General features: G+C 36.9%; 1 pseudogene; it reads left to right on the forward strand.

The window, feature by feature from the left end:
• Positions 1-2,208: 2,208 nt before the first annotated feature.
• Positions 2,209-5,800, forward strand: LOC148121863 (large ribosomal subunit protein eL8 pseudogene; annotated as a pseudogene).
• Positions 5,801-11,420: the final 5,620 nt, after the last annotated feature.

The raw sequence follows: 11,420 nt of genomic DNA on the forward strand, positions 1-11,420 counted from the left end.
TTGAAAGGCTGTTTTGCCTCTATTGACAGTTTATCAGTTTTTTTTTTCTGTATCCTGCAGAAGGTCTGGCAGACACTGTCATAAATCAGGAACCATAAAGAACTGTCTCACCTTTGGGAAAAATCAGCAGTCATTTTTCTGTGGGTCCTAAATGTCCAATTCATAAAGCATACTATCAGGCAGTCCAGCCAAGAGTAGTTTCTTGTACAAATGGGTAACCAGCTCCATAAGCAGTATCTTTGATGTCCATCATCCTATTGAAGTAGATTGGTACTACCAGGAACAGATGTGTCTCATTGTTTTAAAAAGTCTAAGTTCTTAAAACATTTAAATACCATATTCTGTAAGTTTTGAAAGGTTTGAAGATTATATTTCTATCTGAAACATATCTCCGTATATCTAGAAAACCTGACATGACTACAAGGTTGACAATTATAGATGACTACTAACCTGTATTTCTTTATTATACATTACAATTTAAGTAAGATGCACAAGCTGAATACCTTAATAAAGAGCAGAAATATACATTTAACAAAACTGACCATAAATTTGTATCAATAAACAACGATCCATACCAATAGAAAGAACCCATCTCTGTAGCATAACCCACTTTAATTTTAAATGAATATTTATAAAAAATAATTTAGAGAATTTGGGCTTTGTTCTCAAGACTACTTATTGTTGATTAGGAGCACTGTTAATCAGTTCTTTTATGGGATTTCCTATGTGGTAGGTCCACCTCAGGCATCAATCCTGAAGCTGTCATGAATGTAGGACCATCTGGGCTATTACTTCAGGGGTCTTCTTTGATCAAACCATGTTAGCTGATAAGGAATCCACAGTTTTCTGTCCTCTGTGGAAATAAAAGCAGAACCTCTTTTTCAAAACAAACATATTCTTAGACCCAAATTTTGAAGTCAAGGTACTTTAAAATATATATGTAGGTTTAGCTTAGTAAAGTCCATAGAATAAAATGTCTCTCTGTACTTAGCTTATTAATAGTCAAAAATTCATAGAAAACATGATTCAGACTCTCTGTGTAGTTTCCATCTTTTTCTGGCTCATTTTTCTTTACTCCTTTAATCTATTACTACCTGTACTCTGTCTCTTTAAAGACCATTTTATTTTTTAAAACTATTTATTTCTTATATAACTATCTGTACTCTTTTTTGCCTATCTTTCAAGCCTACATACATCTTTAAACACACTATGAACCATTCAAAAGGTTTTTTTTTAATCTGAACCTGTCTTTATTGCATGTCTGTAATCATTTTCTGGCCAGTAGCACTTTTTTGAAATATTAAGCAGGCGTGACTAGGACTAAGACTGCTTTACCTTTGGCTCTACCCAGTCTAACATGGAGAAGATGTCTTTACTGCTAGGTATATGATCCATGATCTCTGTCCCAGTTCCAGGGATGTAGTGGGTCCATTCCTCCATCAATCAACCTATAACATTCTGGTCACAATTGTCATTCAAATGCTTTGTAGCTGGACCTCCCAAAAGAGCCAGAGCTTTGCATGCCTACATGAAACAGGAAGGGTTCCCCTAAGGAAGCCTTGTAGCTTTACTGCCAATGCTGAGTTAGGAAGACCTCTCTTAAAGGAGCCACAGCAGCCCTGCCCACCACCAGCAAACAGAGCCTATCAAAAAAAAAATGTTGCTACCAAGAAACTGCAGTAAGTTCTGTTCTTTTGTGTCTAGAATTTCTTTCCAAACTGTCTCATGTTTTATGTGGATGCAGTTGTCCTACATTGGTGTACCATTTTGTAGGCAGAGACTGCCCATTCATTTCCCAGCTACCAGGATATGGATACTCACACAGACACTTTATTAATTACAGTACCGTTTGGCCAATAATTTATGCATATTTGTAGTAAAATCTTATATCTTAAATTAACCAATTTCTGTCAATCTGTGAATGGCCACAAGTCTGTGGTTTACCTGTAAGGTTCTGGCAGGTGGCTGGCATTCTTTCTTCTTCAGCAGCTACATGGCATCTCCTTGATTCCACCTAATTTCACTCTATTACTTTGTTGGCATTTCCCAGCTGTCTTTATTTTACTAAGTCATTGATCAAAACAACTTATTTAATAACCAATGGTAAGAAAACATATACATAGCATACAGAGGGGACTCTCACATCAAATTCTGTTGTTCTTTATAAAGGAAAAAGAAGAAGTTTGAAATCTCTGATCTTTAGTCAAGATGGAAGAGACCAAAAATGGTAAACCCTTACAATTTCTCCTTTTTAAGTTATTTTAATAATGCCTGCACTTCTGCCACAGGACAGATGACTGTGCCTGTCTTTAATTGTCTTTCTTAACCTTCCAGACTATTCTGTCATTGCTATACACATTCCACCATGTGTGTCCTATCTTCGATTGACTGGAGGCAAAAAGATCATCCCCATCTTTGACTACCATCGTCTGTTTATAAATGTTATGGGAGAGTGTGTAGCTAGATACGATGTACCTCTGAGCGAACTTTCTATTGAGAGTTCACAATTAACTTGATTAGTAAGATAGGCAAGAATATGCCTAGCCATATACATGCTCCTATGGTTACAATATTTTCTAATAAATGAGTAGAGGATGGAATGGCATTATTAAATTGGTCTAGGATGTCTTCAGCAATTTTAGATGCAACAAAATTCAAATCTGCTTTATTTATACACTGAATCTAAGGATCTATTAGCAACATGCCAAATTCCTCTCAGATGACCTCTAAATTTTCCCACCAATTAAAACTCTCATAGTAAACAGAAAAAGTTACAAATATTAACATATCTGGTGGGGGACAATGGTTTGTATTCTGTCAATTATATTTTAAATAAATATTTATTGGTCAGTAGCCAGGCAGGAAGTATAAGCAGAACAACCAGATAGGAAGTAGAGGCAGATCAATGAGGACAGTAATATTCTGGAAAGAAGGAAACTCTTTTTGGCAATTGTGAACCTGCCACAGAACCGACAAGATGTGACTGCCTCGCTGAAAAAGGTACCAAGCTACATGACTAACATAGACAATAATAACGGGCTAATATAAGTAATAAGAGTTAATAAGAAGCCTGAGCTATTGGGCCATTCAGTTTATAACTAATGTAGACCTCTGTGTGATTTCTTTGGGATTGAATGATTGTGGGAACCAGGCAGGAGAGAAAACTCAGACATATCAATATCATAATTCTAGTATAATTATTAAAAATGGACACACAATTATTCAAATTACAAATCTTATAACTTTATTCTAATTAAATGAAATGTTCTTGTGATTTCTGAGGTATGACACTTTTTCTTCTCATAATATCCAATGTCATTGTTGTTGCCAACATTTAAGGATATTTTTGAGCTGCCCTAGTCCCCAAGTTCTAAACATCAGCAGCAAAATCTTTATTTTACTCTTCTTTATATACTGAAGAGGGGCTTTAGTTACACATAGCCTCCATGATAATGTAATTAAAGTGGATTTATATTTAACATGGATTTATAAGGAACGTCTGTTTCATGGTCAATTTTCTTTTGGAAGGAAAACTGTTGAATTGCTTCACTAATATATCTTATCCATTACTTTTTTAATTTTAGGAATTTCTATATTGAAAAAATATTTTAAGCAATGAGTTATTACATGTTTGGTAGCATCTTGTTTGTGCCATTAAGAACCCTGAAAAGGTATCAACTGCCACATGCACATGTCTTAATTTGCCAAATTCTGCAATATCCATTTGCTATAGATGAGTAGAAAGTAGGCCTTGAGGAATTACATCTAAAGCAGGCACAGGTAAATACTGTGGGCATATGATGTAGGAGGTCCTTCTGTATTTCTGTTGCTTTCATTGGTTAAATAAAGAGACTGCCTTGGCCTTTTAATTGGTCAGAAAATTAGGTAGGTGGAGTAGACTGAACAGAATGCTGCAGGGAATAAGGCAGTGAGGCAGAAGCCATGAAGCTCTGGCCCAAGATGGACGTAAGTTAGAATCTTCCCAGTAAGTTACAACCCCGTGGTGATAAATAGATTACTAGATATGGGTTAAAGCAAGATGTGAGAGTTAGCCAAGAAGAGGCTAGAAATAATGGGCCAGGTAGTGTTTAAATTAGTACAATTTGTGTGTTGTTATTTTGGGGTATAAGCTAGCCAGATGGCAGTACACAGCCCGCTGCTTCTCATTTACAACAGGAACACATTATATTGCTTAACAATCTGATGAGCAATTTCCGAGGTTTCTTAAAAATTCTGCTACACTGATGATAAAGGGCTTTGTGACCTTTGAACAACTTCTACCTGGGACAAAGCAACCATCCATGTAATTCATCAGCTGACCCATTACCATCTGTAAAAGGTCCTAAAAGACCTTGATGGCTAGCTTTAGGAATGTTATCTAACAATTTTAGAAAGACAGCATGAGTCAAGTTTGCCAGACTCATGCATACTAATGTCCCTTCAGATATTACAAAGGGGGATTTATTAAAATGACTTTTAATATTTTGTTGAGGAGTTCAATGAAAACTGCCTGCATACTAGAAAGAATGAGAACCAGCTCCACAAGGCTATATTTCTTAGAAGTCCCAATCTAATGCTGAATAAGTGGGAAATTCCTAGACAGTGGCTGAGAGTCATCCTGTGGTGGAAGGCTAAATAAGCTGAGTTTGGATGGCAACAATGAATATCAGCAGAAGAAACAATCATGGAATAGATTCACTCAAAAGTGAAAAGAAGAGGCAACCAGGCAAACAACATTGCTTTCCTTACTAACATCTTTGTTTCTGGGTTGCCTCTAAAAGGTGCTTCCTACCCCAATGGATAGCCTTTTTTCTTTAGGTTAACTTTCCTGAAACTCTCAGACAGCTCTGTTCAGAAGGGCTTCTCTTATTTGATTCCAAAGGCAATTGAGCTTGAGCCTAATCAGGAGATGTTGAATGAACACAAATAAGCAAGAGGACTGTAGATATAGCTCAGTGGTAAAGTGGTTGTTTATCATATTCAGAGCTCTAACATCCATTCACACCATTGCAAAAAAATAATAAATATTGAAAGATATCAAAGGCAACAAGAATGGCTCAGTGACTTAGAATTTGTATTACTCTTCTAGAGTACCAGGGTTCACATTTCAGGTCCCACTGTAAGTAGTTCATAAAAACACGGTTCGTCAAATGGCCCCGCTACATTAGGCTGCAGCGGCAGAGAGCCATCCTCTATAAGCGGCTCAAAGTTCCTCCTGCCATTAACCAGTTCACCCAGGCCCTGGACCGGCAAACAGCTACCCAGTTGCTTAAACTTGCCCACAAGTACAGGCCAGAGACAAAGCAGGAGAAGAAGCAAAGGCTGCTGGCCCGTGCTGAGAAGAAAGCTGCTGACAAAGGAGATGTCCCGACTAAGAGACCACCTGTCCTTCGAGCGGGCGTCAATACAGTCACCACTTTGGTAGAGAACAAGAAGGCTCAGCTGGTGGTGATTGCCCACGACGTAGACCCCATTGAGCTGGTGGTCTTCCTGCCTGCCCTGTGTCGGAAGATGGGGGTCCCCTACTGCATCATCAAGGGAAAGGCCAGGCTGGGACGGCTAGTCCATAGAAAGACGTGCACCACTGTTACCTTCACAAAGGTTAACTCGGAAGATAAGGGTGCTCTGGCCAAGCTGGTGGAAGCTATTAGGACCAATTACAACGACAGATATGATGAGATCTGCCGCCACTGGGGAGGCAACGTCCTGGGTCCTAAATCTGTGGCTCGAATTGCCAAGCTGGAAAAGGCAAAGGCCAAAGAACTCGCCACTAAACTGGGTTAAATGTACTGCTGAGTTTTCTGTACGTAAATATAATTACAAACCTTCCATCATAAAAAAAAAATTGTAACTCTCACTTGCATGGATTTGGCACCTCAGATTTGCTAATACTTTTGCATACACACACACACACACACACAGAGAGAGAGAGAGAGAGAGAGTTGCACACATACACACACTAAAATATTAAAGATAAATCTTTTTAAATTAATGATACCTAAATAAGCAAATACATCATTAAATAAAGGGTTTTTTGTTATCATCTCTTCATCTCACCTCTCTAATAGATTTAACAGATTACTTAAATAGTCTCAGTCATTAAATTCATGTTTTTAATAAGTATTTAATGATTTTCAGGTTTTCAAAAGTCCCTTGTTGAAATGCCCACTAATTTTTTCATTAAATTTTCAATATTTTAATTTGTTAACTGGCTTGTAGTTATTTTCATCATCCAGCAATTGTTTCTAATGACTTAACTCTTTCTTAGAAATAAATTTCAGTTTCTTCATCTAAAGCTAAGAAGAATTAGTGATCCTTAGAATAGAAAAAAACTCTACCAGGTCTTCCCTAAGCTCTTCCTTACAAGCCTGAGTCATCAGTAAGTTCAACCACAGGTGGATTCTATCAGCAAAATTATGACGGATGTTATGTCATTAAAAGGATTTTGCAAAATAAAGAGACTTTTCTTCAAAAATGTCTTGAACAATCTGGGGACCTCTCCTTGGACTTGGGAATCCCTCTAGAGTCGGCTGTCAATGAGGGCTGATTGAGAAGCAGAGGACAAAGGCACTGGGTTTTGATTCTACTGCATGGACTGACTTTGTGGGAGCCTGGTTTGTTTGGATGCTCATCTTTATATACCTGGATGGAGTGGGGAGGACCTTGGACTTCCCATCGGTCAGGGAACTCTGACTGCTCTTAGGATTAGAGAGGGAGGGGGAGGTGGGAAGGGGGAGGGAAAATGGAGACGGAGGGGAGGTGGAAATTTTTAATAATAAATTAATTAATTAATTTAAAAAAACCAAAAGTGTCTTGATAGATGTAGCAAAGGATACATCTGTCCCAACTTCGAGTTACCAGCGGTAGTTAGTGTCCCCATAATTATCCAACAAAGAAAATGGGACATTGCCCACATCTCAGCAACAACTTTAGGTAAAGTTTCCTCTGAAGTTTGGAGGATGCCCATACTTTGAAGCCCACCCCAAGTCCCTCTGTCACATCCAAAAGTCAATGGAGACTCTTGTCCCACAGCTAGTTTCTACCAACCCTTGTTCTCAACAGCTTTCTTTATCTACATAATAAATAAGGTCAAAGCAATGGGTGACTGGGTCCCTCATTGTTCACATTTCTTTCCATTTCTTTAACTTTTTCCATAATCTTTGTCTTTCTTTTACATCCTCCAAAGAATAGAGACTGCCCAAATATAATGGGGCCTCTACAGTTACAGCTTCTGGAGGATTTGATGAATATCTGATTGTTTCTCATTTTAGTATTCTTCCAACTAAAAGCAACCTTGTTAGTTTTGTTCTGCTTCTAACATACATCTTTTTACATTTGTCCCATTTGTACTTTGCGTATAATGTTACAAATGTTAATCATTAATCCCACTCTGATTTCTTTGCTGTTTCCTTTTATTTTCACCATTCATACTTGCGGTGACTAAACTAAAATACTGACACAAATAAGAAAAATCTAACACACTCATAAGTTCTTAACACCATTACTCTCTAAATTTGAGCTGAAAAAGACAACAATAGATACACTAATTGCATCTAGGGGAGTCTATAAGGCCTTATACACAAAAAGCCACAGGCAACTAAGGAATTTTGAGAGTGGAAAAAATAGGCTTTCCCAGGGAACAGTACACACCAAATGGTAAGACAGCAAAACATACATACTAGTAAGAGCTAACCAAACAGGTTTGATTTGGAATATATGTGGGTGTACAAATACATATATTGAAGCCAAACAACTGTTAAAAAAGAAAATTACTCTGAAAGAAACCAAAGAGGGGTATATGTGAGGGTTTAGAGGGAAGAAAGAGAAGGTGTCATGATATTCTTATAATCTCGAAAAATAAAGATGGATAAAATGGTAAACAATAATCATATTATTCAACCATCATCCATCGAACATTTTATAAGCCCAAAAGAACACATTTTATTTGCTAAGAATTTTTAATATTATTGATTACCATTGTGAATACACTAAAGTTATTGTCTTTCTCACTATATATTGTAATATTGTAAAAAATTTTCTATGAACTTTATATCTCCTAAGAAACACATAGGCTGCCTACAGGCTTCTCTCTCTGTTCCACCAGTTTCATCTTTAATGATACAAAAGAACACCTAACTTCTCCCCTGCAGCATTTCCTATATAACCATTACCTCCTGAACACTATTCCCTGATTCTTAGCTGTATCCCAACTTACTACCCTGTCAGGCATACTCTGAAAATTCCCAGGTAATATTTGCCAGAAAATCAAGAAAGCTCATTGTAAACCTTCTCCTTTCTCTCTATTCCTAAAACACAATCCCCCAGCTTCACCCCCAACTTCACAACAGAACACCTGTGGCTTCATTGTCTTGTCCCCTTCTCCTATCTCCTGTGGATATCATAGACTACATCATTCTAACCTTTCTTTCCCCGCTTGTTGATTTGTCCCAAACACAAACTCTAGCAGCATTTCATGTTAACCTATGGGCTGTTCCTTCCAGAGCATCAATTAGGCTTAAGGAAGGCCAATACTTCTAATGATCCTGCAATCCAATCCCCCCTTTTTCATCCCCTACTCTGTTACTGCAAACTAGGTGTGTTTTCCATTTCCTCTCTGACATCATCCTTAGTGGATAACAAAGAAATTCTCTTTCAACATTCTTTGCCAAACTCACCCAGTACCCCAGCCTCCAATAGCAGGCAATTCCTGAGAAAATAGCCAATTCCTGAGAAAATACCAACTCAACATATGAGGAAAGCAGGCAACACACAGCACACTCTCTGAAAATCCAAAGAGAAAACAAAACCAAGGAATAAAATACCCACCAGCAAAATAACAAATCCAGAAATAAGCACATAGAACTGTAATCATTCTAAACACAGTTCCTGACAGGGCAGAGTGAAAATGTAATCAATAACAGCCAGAGCAATATGTTTCCACTAGAGCCCACATCTCTTGCTGCAGAAAGCCCTGAATATTTCAACATTACTGAAGCCTAAAGAAAAGATTATAAAATAGTCCTTATGTATATGATAAAGTTCCTTAAAGAGGAAATGAAAAAAATCCCTTAAAGAAATCCAGAGAAACACACTATACAGAAATAAATAAAATCGTTCAAGACATGAAACTGGAAATAGAACCAATAAGGAAAATCCCAAATTAAGAAATTCTGGAAGTGGAAAAAAATGTGAATTAGAACAGAAACTACAAGAGGCAAGCTTCATCAGCAAAATGCAAGAGACATAAGAGAGAATCTCAGGCACTGAAGATAACGTCGGTGAAATAAATACAACAATCAAAGATAACTTTAATACTAAAATATTCCTGACAAAAAATCCAAATACAAAAATAAGAAAGTACCCAAACTAAGAATAATAGGTTCCAAAAAAGAGAGAAAAAATACAATTCTGAGGCCAGAAAATACTTTTTAGAAAACAAATCATAGACAAAAATTTCATAACTGTACATGGAAGTTTCTGTACTGCTCAGTCCCACAGTCATCCAGTCCCAAATAAACACATAGAGGTTTAAATATAAATGGTTGGACTCTTCTCAGGCTTATTACTAACTAGCTCAAATATCTTAAATTAACCCATAATTCTTATCTATGTTTAGGCATGTGGCTTGGTGCCTTTTCTCAGGAAGATATTCACATCTTGATTCCTCTGTGTCTGGGTAGCATATATGTCTCTGACTTTTCTCTTCCCAGAATTCTCGTAATCTGGTCACTCTGCCTATACTTTCTGCCTGGCCAATCAGCATTTTATTAAACTAATATGAGCTGCAAATCTGTGTAGTGTACATGAAGATTATCCCACAGCGTTTCTTTATTTTTTTCCTTTCAAAACAAAAACTTTGAATTTAATCTCATTTATTTATCTTTTTTCCTGGCCATTACTCATAAAATCCTGCAGTCCACAGAGAATGCACAGAAAATGATTTTCTGAACAAAACAACATGTGTGCTGGCACTAAGAGAAACAAATAATAAAATGGTACCTCATGAACTTGAAATGTATACATAAGCAAAGGACACCATCAATTAGACAAAGGGACATCCTACAGTAAGGGAAAAGATATTTACCAACTACACACCTTAAAAAGGGTTAATATGTAAAATACTTAAGGAACTCAAGAAACTAGATATTAAAAGAAATTAATTAAAAAGAGGGTACAGATCTAAGCATATACTTCTTAATAGAGGAATTACAAATGACTGTGAAGCACTTAATGGAATATTGAATATATTTAGCCATCAGGAAAATGCAAATAAAAACTACTTTGAGATTCCAACTTATACCTCTTAAAATGGCTTAGATCAATAACAGAAGTGCAGTTCATGCTGATGAGAATGTGGAACAAGGGAAATTCTCTTTCATTGCTGGTTAGAGTACAACCTTGTACAACTACTTTGGAAATCACTGTGGCATTTCTCCAGAAAGCATGAAAAAGATTATCCTCAAGATCCAATTACATCACTCTTGAATTCCTAGATGGGACCCTTAATCCTACAACAAGAACATTTGCTCAACCATATTCACTGTGGTCTTATTCATAATTAGAAAGAAACTAGAAACAACTCACATGTCCTTCAACAAAAGAATGGATAAAGAAAATTTGGAACATTTACAAAATGGATCTTTACTCAGCTGTTAAAAATGGCATCATAAAATTTACAGATAAATGGATGGAATTAGAAAAAAAAATATCCTGAGTGAGATATTCCAGACCCAGAAAGGAAATTTTGGTAAGTATTTAGAAGTGGATATTTTATCCTTTAAATAAAAAATAATCAACCCATATTACATAGACCAAATGAGGATAGATAAAGTGGATGAATCAAGGGGAGATGCCAAAATCTCCCTGGGAGGAGAAAGAATTATAAGCAGACTGAGGGTAGATGGGGCCAGGAGCGGGAAAGTTCATGGTGGGGTGAGATATAGGGTAAAACCAAATACTACCTGTCTAAAAAAATGATTCTTAATGATATTCTGCATAGATCAGTAATTTGTCTAGTCATCATCAGAGAGGCTTTGTCCAGTATCAAATGGGAACAATCACAGAGACTCACAGCCAGACATTATGCAGTGAGAGAGTCTAACTTGGATGTATCATCAAATCACTCTGCCCAGAACTCAAGGAAGCCCATATAAAAAAAGACAGAGAGATTATACAAGACACAGGATGTGGAGAAAAGCAGGAAAACAAGGCCTTCTAAGTCAGCTAAGAAAGATGCAGATGAGCTGACAGAGACTAAAGCACCAACCATAGGACCTATATGGATCTAACACAGGTCTACTATGAACTAATAATTATACCATATTCATATGTAACTTCTGACTGTGAGAACAAGTAAGTCTCTGATTCTATTGCTTTTTTTCTTCCTGTTGAGTTGTTGTGTCCAAATTTGATACAAGTGT

The sequence above is a fragment of the Myodes glareolus genome, chromosome 6 (assembly GCF_982192425.1).
Source record: "Myodes glareolus chromosome 6, mMyoGla1.1, whole genome shotgun sequence".
Classification (NCBI taxonomy): Eukaryota; Metazoa; Chordata; class Mammalia; order Rodentia; family Cricetidae; genus Myodes; species Myodes glareolus.